We start from the raw sequence: 13,760 nt of genomic DNA, 5'->3' as shown, positions 1-13,760 counted from the left end.
GAAGCCAGCTACAGAGACAGAGCCGAGGACTGAACTCTCAGCTCGGGGTTACCTTGAACTGGTCGCGGGCTGGGTGAGCTGGGAGCGCGGCTAGAGGCTGGGGATACGGGAGTGATTGGGTGCTGTCCTCTGGGGGCGCACTGAGGAGTGGGGCCCCAGGCTCTTGGCTCCTCCGGGCCAGAGACTGGGAGGCCACCATTTTCATTCCCGTCCTCCGGAACTCTACGGAAAGCGTTCAGGGAACAGAAGCTCCCAAAAGCGAACCCGAGCCGATTACTTAGTCCGGCCGCCGGTAAGGGTGGTGCAATCCCGCCTCGGGCAAAGACACTTGAGAGTCACTACAACAGGCCCCTCCCCCAGAAGATCAACAAAATATCCACCCAGGATGAAGTTCATCTATAAAGGAAAGCAGGTTCAAGAGGCAGTACTGAAGGCTAGGGACCTAATCAACACAGACATTGGTAATATGTCAGATCAAGAGTTCAGAATGACGATTCTGAACATTCTAGCCGGGCTCGAAATAGGAAGTATCAAAAGAATACAGAATTATTTTAGAGCATAGAAACTAAAGAATAACATTCAGATAATTTTTACGAAGCAACATTATGTTCCTACCTAGCACTAATAAATAATAGCTAATAAATACTAATAAATGTAGCACACATACACAGTAAAAAACCCATAAATTCACTGAGAAATATCAATGAAAAAGTCTTGAATACTAGAAAACAGAGCTAAGAAACTTATACATCATAACTAAGTAGAATGTATCCCAGTGAATGCAAGACTAGTTCAATTTTTGGGAAAAGCATTAGAAGAATCATCAAGTTAATTCACCATACTAACATAGAAGCAGAAAAATCATAATTATCGCCATGGGTGTTGAGAAAGTCATTTGGAAAAAAAATAGTACTCAATCATTATTTAAAAGATTTACAAGAATTAACTGATATTTTCTTAACCTTGTAAAATTAGAAACTTCACATCTAAAGCCAGCATCCTATTTAAATGGGAAAAAAAAGGAATATTTCCCCTAAGGTCAGGAATAAGACATATATGCACACTTTTCCTAAGTCTCTTGTGGCCTAGGAAACATGCTGGGCCAAGGAAACATAAATTTGTCTTCAAGGCTGGTAAGGTGTCTGGAATCTATAGGGCAGGATACCGGAAAGGAAGGATCCTCAGAAGAAGGTGGCCTAGAAATCTTCCCAGCGAATTCTTAGGACTTGGACTCAATTCTAAATTGTACATTTGCCGAGAAGAACTGACAAATGCCTAACAGAGAACAGCTCTCTTGGGGAGTGAACTGATACTAGAACAGAGACTTCACAAGTAACATCCCTTAGCAGAGATGTGCATTTCAGGACAGCCACAGGAGACCTGCGTGGATATCCTAAGGATTCAGTTCACACCAGACCATCTACAATTTAGGAGTAAGAAACTACACTATAGGACTAACAGGAATATTGAAATGGGCCTGAAGAAAGCCTAAAAGCAAGCCTTGACAAGATGACAAGATGATCTGCCAATAATTTCACCATCTGCCAGACACAATTCAACACACAGAAAAAAAAAGAGAACATAATGCAAATCTACAATGTATAATTCATGACGTCTCACTTAAAGTAAGAAAAAGCATTGGACATGTGAAGAGGCAAGAAAATAGGACAATATTCAAGAGTTTACAAGTGTCAGTGGGAGACCTCTGATAACTCAGGTGTTGGGATTAACAGAAAAAGACTTTATAATGACCACTGAAAATATGTTAAGTGTTCTGTGGATAAAGTGTCGATGTTGAGGTAACTTAAGCAGAGAAATAAAACCCCTATGGAAGAAGACATGAAAATTCCAGAACTGAAAAATAAAATATGGGAAATAAAAAATTCATTAGATGTGCCTAGTCACAGACAAATCACAGCAGGATAATTGATTGTGAGCTCAAGAAAGAATAATGTAATTTATGCAATTTGAAGCATAGAAAAAACAGTGAAAAAATTAAAAAGAGGAGTCTATGACATGTAAGAATATAGGAAATAGTCTAACATGCAAGGAATTAGAGTACCATAAAAGGAATCAAGAGGGAACGTGCAGAAGAAGTATTTAAAAAACTACTGCCTCAATTTTTTTTTCTAAAATAAATGAAGGACAACAATGCAGAGATCCATAAATCTCAGCAAAGCCTAAACAGGTAAATAAAAAGAAAATTACACCTAGGCACATCATAGTCACACTAATGACAAAGAATAAAAAAAAAGAAGAAAACATTAAGAGTAGTAAGAAAAAAGGCCCATCATATTGAGGAGAAAACAATAAAAATGACAGCTGATTATCTCATCAGAAAAAAAAATGGAACACAGAGACAATGCAATGTCATAATTAAAGTACTGAAAGAAATAATGATAAACCTAGGATTCTGTACTGAATGAACATTTGCTTCAATAATAAAGATGAAATAAAGACATTTTTAATAACTGGAAAGTTAAGGACAGTATAGAAATGTCTAGACTAACATTAAAATGCTTGAGAGATAGCTAAAATGTCACTAGAGGTATATAAAGAATATTAACAAATAGTGGATTAATTCAAAGGAGACGGGAGAAGTACATCAACAATAGAGAATAGTAGAAATAAACAGCAATGTTATCAATAAACCAAATGGAATTTGGGGCTAACCACTCCATTTCAATGACAGAAATTGTAACACTAGATGATAAACTCAACTAGGTTCTGCTTGTTATAACAAAACAGTTTAAATGCAAGAAAAATTTAAAACTAAAAGAATGGAACAAAATATACCATGCAAATAACAAGCACAAAGAAGATGATGTATTACCTCATCTACTGTGAAACAAAGTAGACTCCAAGGTAATAAATATTGCTAAAGATAACATTTCTTAATGAAAATGGAGCTAATTTATTAAAAAGAAATAACAGTCTTAATTGTGCATAGCAAATAGGTAGTTTCAAAATATATAAAGCAAAAATTGACAGAACTAAAAGAAGAACTAGATATATCTCCAAAATCATAATTGGAGATTTTAACAAGTCTTTTTTGTAAACAAAATTAAAATCAGACAAAATATGACTAACAGTATAAAACAATATGAACAAGATTGTTAATTAAACTGGCCAACTTCACATTTATAAAACATTATGCCCAATAACTTCAAAGTTCACAAGCTCACATAAAATTTTGATCAAAATGGATCAGATATTGTCTCATGAAAAAGTCTCAGTGAATTCAAAATGATTGCACCATGCTGAGTATATGCTCTGATAATAATAATTTTCACTAGTATCCAATAAAAAAGATAACTTAAAAAATCTCTCTTTGGAAACTAAACAATATACCACTAAATAATCCAGTTCTCCCCCCCACAAAAAAACCTTCTGTAATGAATATAGAATATATTTTGAGCTAACTGTTAAGAAAAACACACATTTCAAATTATCATGGATATATCTAAAACAGTGCTGAGAGAAATACATATTTTACATCCATATATAATAAAAGAGGATACATTAAAACAACAAACTAAGCTTTCACCTCAGAGGTGCAAATTAAAGCTAAAAAGTGCAAAAGGCAAATAAGAGGAACCAGGTGGTGGGTAATAGGGAGGGCATGTACTGCATGGAGCACTGTGTGTGATGCCAAAACAATGAACACTGTTATGCTGTAAATAAACAAATAAACAAACAAAAAAATAAGTAATTATTCCAAAAAAATAAAATAAAATAAAAATATATTTATTTAATTTTTTCCAGTACTACTGAGATATAATTGACATACAGTATTGTGTAAGACTAAGTTGTGCCACAGAAATCATTGTGTTATATAATGATATTATATACAATATCATTATATAAATTATTATATATTAATTATATAATATAATTATATAATTATTATATATTATATAATCATTATTCATATATGTGGATATTGTGAAATGAGGACCACAACAAGTTTCTTAACACATCCTTTTTCTCACAATGTTACAATTTTTTAAATTTAGTTTCAAATTTTTATTTAAATTCCAGTTAGTGAACATATAGTGTAATATAGTCTTAGGAGTAGATTCAGATGAATTTAGCTATTCATCACTAAAATACAACACCCAGTGCTAATCACAGGTGCCCTCCTTGATACCCCCATCCCTCCACCCACCACCCCTCTGGTAACTATCAGTTTGTTCTCTATAGTTAAGAGACTATTTTATGGTTTGTCTCTCCCTAATTCCTGCCCTCCTGCCCATGGTCATTTGTTTCTTAAATTCCACATATAAGTGAAATCATATGGTATTTGTTTTTCTCTAACTTACTTCATTTAGCACAATACTCCCTAGCTCTATTCATATCCTTGCAGATGGCAAGATTTCATTCTTTTTATGGCTGAGTAATACTCCACTGTGGGGGGTTATAGATATATAGATATATATAGATAAGTATCTATATATGTATCAATCATATATATATAAATATATTTAATTTATCCACTTATCACTAAGTGGACATTGGGTTCTTTCCATAATTTGGCTGTTGTTGATAATGCTGCTATAAACATTAGGCTGCTTATATCCCTTTGGATCATTATTTTTGTATCCTTTGGGTAAATACCTAGTAGTTCAATTGCTGGCTCATGGGGGAGCTCTATTTTTAACTTTTGAGGAAGCTCCATACTGTTTTCCAGAGTGACTACACCAGTTTGCTTTCCCACCAACAGTGTAAGAGTTCCTCTTTCTCCACATCCTCATCAACACCTATTGTTTCCTGTGTTGTTGTTTTGGCCATTCTGACCAGTGTAAAGTGGTATCTCATTGCAGTTTTGACTTGTATTTCCCTGACAATGACTGATGTTGAGCGTCTTTCATCTGTCTGTTTGCTATCTGTATGTCTTCTTTGGAAAAATGTCTATTCATGTCTTCTTCCAAACTTTTAACTGGATTATTTTTGTTGTTGGTGGTGGTGGTTTTTGTTTTTTTTTGTTATAATTTTTTGTGTGTGATGAAAATTTCAACATTTACTCTCTTGGCACCTTCCAAATACATAATACAGTATTATCAATTGTAGTTACAGTGATGTAACTGTATATGTATAGAGATACATATACATATCTATGCATACTATATTCACTTTATCCACTCATGCATCGATGGAGAATGAGGTTGTTTCCATGTCTTGGCTATTATAAATAATGCTGCAAGGAACCTGGGGTGCAGATATTTTTTCCAGATAATATTTCATTTTCTTCAGCTATATACTCAGAAGTGGAATTGCTGGATCATATGGTAGTTCTATCTTTAATTTTTTTAAGAACTTCGACCATGTCTTCCATGGTGGTTATACCAATTTTCCCACCAGCAGTACACAAGGGTTCTCTTTTCTCCACATCCTTGCCAGCATTTGTTATTTTATTATTTTTTTTTTAGATAATAGCCATTCTAACAGGTGTGAGGTGATCTCCCATTGTGGTTTTGATTTGCATTTCCCTGATTATTAGTGATATGTGCCTACCTGTTGGGTCATCTGAATACCATCTTTGGGAAAAACAAAGTTCTATTCAGATCCTTTGCTCATTTTTAATCAGATTATTATTATTATTATTGCTATTGATTTGTGTGATATGTGGCTTGCAAATATTTTCTTCCATTCTTTGGATTACTGTAGCATTTTTTTTTTCTGTGTTGAAGTTTCTTAATTTGATGTAGTCCCACTCGTTTATTCTTGCATATTTTTTCCAGAAAAGGGACACCAGCTCAATTCTATAGATGGGTAGAACTGTTGACTAGGATCCCTATAGATCAGCCCTGCAAGGAGGAATGTGTCTGTCAAGATCTGAGTATTGGTTGCTCTAAGGGCCACTTGCTTTTCTGTCTCAATTTGATATTTAGTGGTCAAGCTCCACAGTTTGCCCCTGTGATCCTGATCACATGTAACCTGATTGAGCCTCCTAAGAAGTGTCCTGCAATGCTGGGGAAGCTGAATGTCCACTCTGGGCTATCTTTATCCTACTGGAAAAACTGTAAGCCTGGGCAAGCTCTCTCAGTGCAGCACTGTTCTTGCCTGGAAAAGGGGCGATGTAGTCAGAGTATAGCTGTTCATCTTATCCTTTAATGTAGTCCTTCCTTGTATGTATGATCCAAAGGGAAGCTTCAGCCTCACCTCTGTGTTCTGGGCTTTTCACTCTGGTGTCTTGTCTGTGGACACTTGCTTGCTGATCTTCTTGTGAGGGGCTGAAGTAGGAAACAACCTATGATGCCACCTTTTTTTTTTTTCTTTTCAGTGTAACAGAATTCATTGTTTTTACACCACACCCACACCATGCAATACGTGCCCTCCTTAATACCCACCACCTGGTTCCCCCAATCTCCCACCCCCCGCCCCTCCAAAACCCTCAGATTGTTTTTCAGAGTCCATAGTCTCTCATGGTTCATCTCCCCTTCCAATTTCCCTCAACTCCCTTCTCCTCTCCATCTCCCTATGTCCTCCATGTTCTTTGTTATGCTCCACAAATAAGTGAAACCTTATGATAATTGACTCTCTCTGCTTGACTTATTTCACTCGGCATAATCTCTTCCAGTCCCGTCTATGTTGCTACAAAAGTTGGGTATTCATCCTTTCTGATGGAGGCATAATACTCCATCGTGTATATGGACCACATCTTCCTTATCCATTCGTCCGTTGAAGTGCATCTTGGTTCGTTCCACAGTTTGGCAACTGTGGCCATTGCTGCTATAAACATTGGGGTACAGATGGCCCTTCTTTTCACTACATCTGTATCTTTGGGGTAAATACCCAGCAGTGCAATTGCAGGGTCATAGGGAAGCTCTATTTTTAATTTCTTTTTTTTTTTTTTTAAGATTTTATTTATTTGACAGAGAAAGATCACAAGTAGGCAGAGAGGCAGGCAGAGAGAGTGAGAGGGAAGCAGGCTCCCTGCCGAGCAGAGAGCCCGATGCGGGACTCGATCCCAGGACCCTGAGATCATGGCATGAGCCGAAGGCAGCGGCTTAAACCACTGAGTCACCCAGGCGCCCTCTATTTTTAATTTCTTAAGGAATCTCTGCACTGTTCTCCAAAGTGGCTGCACCAACTTGCATTCCCACCAACAGTGTAAGAGGGTTCCCCTTTCTCCACATCCTCTCCAACACACGTTGTTTCCTGTCTTGCTAATTTTGGCCATTCTAACTGGTGTAAGGTGGTTTCTTAATGTGGTTTTAATTTGAATCTCCCTGATGGCTAGTGATGATGAACATTTTTTCATGTGTCTGATAGCCATTTGTATGTCTTCATTGGAGAAGTGTCTGTAACCTATGTTGCCATCTTAATGACATGATTCTGCCATAAAAATATTAGTGGAAAGCAGTAAAATGAAAAACATTAAGTAACAGGGAAAATGAATAGAGTCTAAACTTGTTTTTTGAAAATGATTAATAAAATTAAGATTACTAAGACCATCAAAGCTAATCAAAGAAATATGAGAGAAAGCAGATTTTGACAAGAGCAGAAGTAAAAAAAGGGACATTATTATAGTTTATGCATTTATGAAAGAAAAATAAGTCAATATAAGATTAAACAAAATTTTGCAAAAATACTCTGAATTAGACAAATGCTTAAAAACCTTGAAATATGCAACTTTAATAAACTAATGAAAATGAAAGGAGAACTCAGTAGTCTTATATCTGTTAAAGTTTTTTTTTTTTTAATATTTTATTTATTTGACAGAGATCACAAGTAGGCAGAGAGGCAGACAGAGAGGAGGAAGCAGGCTCTCTACTGAGCAGAGAGCCTGATGCGGGGCTCGATCCCAGGACCCTGGGATCATGACCTGAGCCAAAGTCAGAGGCCCTAACCCACTGAGCCACCCAGGTGCCCCTCTGTTAAAGTTTTTAATCTGTATTTTTAAATCTCATGTACAAAACTCAATTATCAGATGGCCTTAATAACTCCTTCTATGAAATATTTAGAAAAATTATAAAAGTAAATTTATACAAATGCTTTCAAAGAATAGAGAGAAAGAAAAGGTGTACAAGAAAAGCACGATGCTGGGGCGCCTGGGTGGCTCAGTGGATTAAGCCGCTGCCTTCGGCTCGGGTCATGATCTCAGGGTCCTGGGATCCAGCCCCGCGTAGGGCTCTCTGCTCCGCAGGGAGCCTGCTTCCTCCTCTCTCTCTGCCTGCCTCTCTGCCTACTTGTGCTCTCTCTCTGTCAGATAAATAAATAAAATCTTAAAAAAAAAAAAAGTAAAGCATGATGCAGATAACACAACATGAAAAGGATATTAAGGACAGACAATTTCAAACCAAGATCATGAATGTAGATGCAAAGATTTTAAGTATCAGTGAAATAAATAAATCCAATATTGTATAAAGTAAGTATTACATCTTGAATGACTGTGTTTATCCCAGGAAAGTGCTACTAGTTTAACATTAGGAAATAAATTGATATAATTCATAATAACAGGAAAAAATGAGTTAAATCTGTAGATATATACATGACATAGAAGAATATCTTCATAACCCTAGATAAGTAAAGTTTATTTTAGGTAACACAGAAATAAAACCATTTGCAAAAGAAGAAAAGCATGACAAATTGGATTTCATTAAAATTTAAAACTTACAGTCATCAAAAGAAACTGTTTAGAAAGTCAAAAGGCCACAGGGCAAGTCACCATATGGACAATAGCAAACCTTTATCTTGATTAGGGTGATTATAATACACAAGTCAATATATGTCAGAATTTATACAACTGTATAATTATGTTTAAAAACATTGTTATTATGTAAATTATAATTCAATATACTACTGTTAGCATAACATAAGTTTAAAAATATCTTTCATAGTTTTAAAAATAGCTGTTAGAAAACATAATGACAGAGTAAATCTGATTTTCAGTATCATGGGGAAAAGATAAAATTAACCAACAAATGCAAAATATATTTTTTTAAAAACTGTATTTATTTATTTGACACAGAGAGAGAGAGAGTGAGGGAAAGCACAAATAGGCCACCCAGAGGCCACTAATTCTATTTTATTTTTAGCAACTGAATTTACCCAGTCCTAATTCTATATAAATTGTGAGTCATAGAAAGTTTTTCTCAATACTGAATTTACAAATTATTTCACCCATTGTTCCAGTACTTGTATTTTCTTTTATTTAGATCTTATATTTGGAGTTTAGAGTGATATGTAGACTAATGTCTGTATTTCTCCAAGTAGCTATTAAGTGATGCAAACTCTACCTATTTTAAAAGTTCCCTTAAAAAAAAAAAAGTCCCCTTTTCCCAGCATTAATTTAGTTGTTCTTATCATGTAGTAAAATCCTTATATGTTTGAATCTAATTCTAGTCCTATTATCCTATTTTGCTCACTGTTCTGAGTTTATGCACCAGTGTGACAACTTTTAACTAAAGAGGATTATTATTACATTTCAGTATCTGGTAGAACTGCTACTATCTCATTACTCTTTTTTCCCACTGTTGTTATGTCAATTGTGAAATGTTTATCTTTATGTTTTTAAAAGATTTTATTTATTTATTTGACGGACAGAGATCACAAGTAGGCAGAGAGAGAGAGAGGAGGAAGCAGGCTCCCCACTGAGCAGAGAGTCCGATGTGGGGCTCTATCCCAGGACCCTGGAATCATGACCTGAGCTGAAGGCAGAGGCTTTAACCCACTGAGCCACCCAGGCACCCTATATTTATTTATTTATTTATTTATTTATTTATTTATTTATTTAAGACTTTATTTATTTATTTGACAGAGAGAGAGATTACAAGTAGGCAGAGAGGCAGGCAGAGAGAGAGGAGGAAGCAGGCTCACCTGCGGAGTAGAGAGCCCGATGCGGGGCTCGATCCCAGGACCCTGAGATCATGACCTGAGCCGAAGGCAGTGGCTTAATCCACTGAGCCACCCAGGTGCCCCCTATCCTTATTTTTGAACTTGATGATAACTCTTCGATCTCATCTCTCTGCAAATTTTTGGAATATTTGTTAAGCCTACATGAAGGTTATAAATTAACTTAGAAAAAACCCAGAAACTTAATGATCAGGACACAATTATTTTCCATTTATTCAACAATATTAAAAAAATACATTTTGAGGGACACCTGTGTAGCTCAGTCTATTAAGCATCTGCCTTTGGCTCAGGGTATAATCCCAGGCTCCTGGAATTGAGCACTGCATCAAGCTCCCTGCTCAGTGGGGAGCCTGCTTCTTCCTTTCCTCCCAGCTTGTGCTGTCTCTTGTTATCTCTGTTACTATCTCTGTCTCTCTCAAATAAATAAAATTGAATTAGAAAAAGCCTAAGAAGCCTAGCTAAATATAAAAGACACTGATTCCACAGTTTATGAATTGTAAAAATTGTCCTAAAAATTAGTTAATTGGAAAAAGTGTTCAGAGGCATGTAGATACAAATATTCTTCTCAATTGTGTATGGCGTATTTACTAAAATAGACTATGTGCTAGGCCATAGCAATAGCAAAAACAAAGTCAAAGCTTCCTTTTCTGAACATGTCTATCTCATTCGTCAATCTCAATAAATTTACAAAGATAGAAATTATACAGAGTATATTTTCTGATGACAACAGAATTAAACTGAAACCAAGAACCATAAGACATTAAAGAAAACCTCAATATTCAGGAATTAATAACACAATTCTAAAAAGCACATGAGCCAAAGAAGAGATCAAAAAGGCAATTAGATAATATTTTCAACTGAGTGACAATAAGAGTATAAGTGCTATGACATTGGGGAGGGGAGGCGAACCATAAGAGACTATGGACTCTGAAAAACAACCTGAGGGTTTTGAAGGATCAGGGGTGGGAGGTTGGGGGAACAGGTGGTGGGTAATGGGGAGGGCACGTTTTGCATGGAGCACTGGGTGTTGTGCAAAAAGAATGAATACTGTTACGCTGAAAAAATAAATAAAATGGAAAAAAAAAAAGAGTATAAGTGGAACAAAATTTGTGAGATAGAGCTAAAACAGTGCTTAGGGACTATTTGCAATATTAAATATTTATATTTGAACAGAAGAAAAATCTAAAATAAATGATCTGAGAATCCATGTTAGAGGAAAAAAATAAACTCAACTCAATGTAAATAGAAGAAAAAAAAAGTATCAGTATAAAATAAATAAAGACAAATAATAGAGAAACTAACAAAGTAAAAATTGGTTTCTGGTAAGATTTTTTTTTTAATGGATAAATTTTAAATGGCTAAATCAAAAGAGAAAATTATAAGTCACCAATATTAGTAATACAAAGAGGATTCAACACTGCTCATCCTACAAATGTTAAAAAGTTAATAAAAGAATATCATAGGCAGTATTATGCCAACAAACCTGACAATTTAAATGACATATTGAAATCCCCTGAAAAACATGAACTACCAAACTTAGCTCTGGAAGTGGGAACTTGAATTGCCTGACAGCTATTAAATACATGCAGTTTATCATTAACATTTCCCCAAAGAAGGGCTCTAGAGCTGAAACTGTGCCAAATATTTCTAGAAGAAATAGCCATAATTCTTTGCAAAATATTTATGAACACAGAAGAGGAGGAAATACTTCCCCAATTTGTGAGGGGCAGAATTGCACTCTTGCACTTTATTATATACAAATTATACCTCAATAAAACTTATAAGGAAGTTATAATACATCAATACTTTATACAAATATTTATATATGCAATATGCATTTTTGTTAAAGATTTGTCCCTGTTTATATATGTTTATATATATATATAAAATATGCTATCTGTATATATATCAATGTATATAAATATAAAGTATTTATACTACTACTACTACTACTACTACTACTAAAATGTATTTAAATATAAATATATATACATAGAGGGAGAGAGAGAACGCACACACAAGTTAAAAAGAGAGGCTCTTAATCATTCTCTGGAAATACAAACCAATGGAAAAGAATAGAAAGCCCAGAAGTAAACCCATGTAGATACAATCAGCTAATTTTTGACAAGAGCACCAAGAATACAAATGGGGAAAGGACAGTCTTTCCAATAAATGGTGACAGGAAAACTGGATATCTGTATGCAAAAGAATGAATTTCAACCTTTAACTTAAACCCTACACAAAAATTAACACAAAATGGATTAACGACTTAAAATCAAACTTGAAACTGTAGAACTCCTAGAAGAAAACATAGAGAACGCTTTACATTGGTCTTAGCAATAATTTTTTGGCTATAACACCAAAAGCACATGCAACTTGTATATAAAATTATTTATATACATATACATATGTGTGTGTGTGTGTGTGTGTGTGTGTGTGTGTGTGTGTGTGGACTATGTTAAACTAAAAAGCTTCTACCTGGCAAAGGAAACAATCAACAAAATACAAGAGCAACCTATGAAATGGAAAAAGTATTTGCAAACCATATGTCTGATAAGGGGTTAGTGTATGTCTTCAGAAAATATACAAATGGCCAACAGATACATGAAAAGGTGCTCAGTATCACTAATCATCAGGTAAATGCAAATCAAAACCACAATGTGATATCTCCTCACACGTGTTAAAATGGCTATTATCAGAAAAGATTAGAAATAGCAAGTGTTAGTAGGGATGTGGAGAAAAGGGAAGTCTTGTGCCCTGTTGGTGGTAATGCAAATTGACACAGACACTGGAAAAAAGTATGGAGGCTCCTCAAAAAATTAAAAATGGAACTACAATATGATCCAGCAATTCAATTTCTGGTATATATCCAAAGGAAATGAAATTGCTATCTAGAGGAGGTATCTTTACTCCCATGTTCATTGCAGCATTATTCATAATAGCCAAGACATGGAAACAACCTAAATGCCCATCAACAGGTGAATGGATAAAGAAAATTTGATACACACATGCACGTGCGCGTGTGTGCATGTGCACACACACACACACATACTGTTCAGTGATTTTTTAAAAAAGGAAGAAGAAGGAAATCCTGCCATTAGCACACACCATGTATGAATTTTTAGGATAAGTGAAATAAGTCAGGCAGAGAAAGACAGATACTGTTTGATCTCACTTATATGTGGAATCTAAAAGGCCTAACTCGAGGGTACCTGTATTTTGTATTCATAGAGCATATGACTCCTGATCTCAGGGTCATGGGTTTGAACCTCACACTGGGTGTGGAGCCTGCCTAAAAACAAACAAAAAAAGCCAAAAAACAAATTTAAAAGTCTAACATCAAGAGATAGCAGAATGGTGGTTGCCAGAGGTAGGGGTGCCTAGAGTTAACAGTGCTGTATTACATGCTTAAAATTTGCTAAGAGAGTAGATTTTATTTTAAGTGTTCTCACACACATACACAAAATAAGAACAATAATAACATTATAATGGCAGGTGGAAACCTTGGAAGGTGATGGATATGTATATGGCTTTGATGGTAGTGATGGTTTTATGGGTGTGTACTTAGCCCCTAACTTGAGGGGTACATGTAATATGTTCAACTTTTTCTAAGTTGAACTGCAATAATTTTGTTTTATTCTCTGTGGACCAAAATTCTCTCTTCTCACATCCAGAAACACAACCCTAATCAATCTCCGATCATTATTTTGTGAGGAATTCAAATTTTCTCATCAAACTTACGTAATAGGACATTGAACATGGCAGATCGTATATGCAGGTGACAGTCTTCTTGTATTGATTTGAAACTTCTTAGTATCTGAAGCTTTTATAAATAAATGGATTCTTTCTGGAAGGAACACTGTACTTTGGGTAAAAATATGTTACTTTGCATCCAAAGTGCA

Source organism: Meles meles, chromosome 11, assembly GCF_922984935.1.
Source record: "Meles meles chromosome 11, mMelMel3.1 paternal haplotype, whole genome shotgun sequence".
NCBI classification, from domain to species: Eukaryota; Metazoa; Chordata; class Mammalia; order Carnivora; family Mustelidae; genus Meles; species Meles meles.
This window is presented reverse-complemented; position numbering follows the sequence as displayed.